We start from the raw sequence: 1,736 nt of genomic DNA on the forward strand, positions 1-1,736 counted from the left end.
GGAAAGCTAGTGGGGGAGTAGAGCAGAGGAGTATGTTGGTCCCCGGGGCCTGCTGGAGGTCCAGGTCCATGCCCGATGTGAGTAGCAGCAGGGCCAGCGCGCCCAGGAGCACATCTTTTTCGACCGTAAAGGAGACAGGAGGCCGACTCACTGCCTCGGCTAAATGGAGAGGGAATTTCAGAAGGGCCAGGGCAAAAGCATGGACCTTTTTCAGCTGTAAGGGAGGCAAGAGCAAGGTGTGATGTAGGTCCCCGGGGCCTGCTGGAGGTCCAGGTCCATGCCCGATGTGAGTAGCAGCAGGGCCAGCGCGCCCAGGAGCACATCTTTTTCGACCGTAAAGGGAGACAGGAGGCCGACTCACTGCCTCGGCTAAATGGAGAGGGAATTTCAGCAGGGCCAGGGCACAGGCATGGACCTTTTTCAGCTGCAAGGGAGGGAAGAGCAAGGTGTGTGATGTAGGTCCCCGGGGCCTGCTGGAGGTCCAGGTCCATGCCCGATGTGAGTAGCAGCAGGGCCAGCGCGCCCAGGAGCACATCTTTTTCGACCGTAAAGGAGACAGGAGGCCGACTCACTGCCTCGGCTAAATGGAGAGGGAATTTCAGAAGGGCCAGGGCAAAAGCATGGACCTTTTCAGCTGTAAGGGAGGCAAGAGCAAGGTGTGATGTAGGTCCCCGGGGCCTGCTGGAGGTCCAGGTCCATGCCCGATGTGAGTAGCAGCAGGGCCAGCGCGCCCAGGAGCACATCTTTTTCGACCGTAAAGGGAGACAGGAGGCCGACTCACTGCCTCGGCTAAATGGAGAGGGAATTTCAGAAGGGCCAGGGCAAAAGCATGGACCTTTTCAGCTGTAAGGGAGGCAAGAGCAAGGTGTGATGTAGGTCCCCGGGGCCTGCTGGAGGTCCAGGTCCATGCCCGATGTGAGTAGCAGCAGGGCCAGCGCGCCCAGGAGCACATCTTTTTCGACCGTAAAGGGAGACAGGAGGCCGACTCACTGCCTCGGCTAAATGGAGAGGGAATTTCAGCAGGGCCAGGGCACAGGCATGGACCTTTTTCAGCTGCAAGGGAGGGAAGAGCAAGGTGTGATGTAGGTCCCCGGGGCCTGCTGGAGGTCCAGGTCCATGCCCGATGTGAGTAGCAGCAGGGCCAGCGCGCCCAGGAGCACATCTTTTTCGACCGTAAAGGGAGACAGGAGGCCGACTCTCTGCCTCGGCTAAATGGAGAGGGAATTTCAGCAGGGCCAGGGCACAAGCATGGACCTTTTTCAGCTGTAAGGGAGGCAAGAGCAAGGTGTGATGTAGGTCCCCGGGGCCTGCTGGAGGTCCAGGTCCATGCCCGATGTGAGTAGCAGCAGGGCCAGCGCGCCCAGGAGCACATCTTTTTCGACCGTAAAGGGAGACAGGAGGCCGACTCACTGCCTCGGCTAAATGCAGAGGGAATTTCAGCAGGGCCAGGGCACAGGCATGGACCTTTTTCAGCTGTAAGGGAGGCAAGAGCAAGGTGTGATGTAGGTCCCCGGGGCCTGCTGGAGGTCCAGGTCCATGCCCGATGTGAGTAGCAGCAGGGCCAGCGCGCCCAGGAGCACATCTTTTTCGACCGTAAAGGGAGACAGGAGGCCGACTCACTGCCTCGGCTAAATGCAGAGGGAATTTCAGCAGGGCCAGGGCACAGGCATGGACCTTTTTCAGCTGTAAGGGAGGCAAGAGCAAGGTGCGATGTAGGTCCCCGGGGCCTGTTGTCG

Source organism: Rhamphochromis longiceps, linkage group LG6 (assembly GCF_057381845.1).
Source record: "Rhamphochromis longiceps isolate RC_006_pf linkage group LG6, R_longiceps_female_GT1.1, whole genome shotgun sequence".
Taxonomy (NCBI): Eukaryota; Metazoa; Chordata; class Actinopteri; order Cichliformes; family Cichlidae; genus Rhamphochromis; species Rhamphochromis longiceps.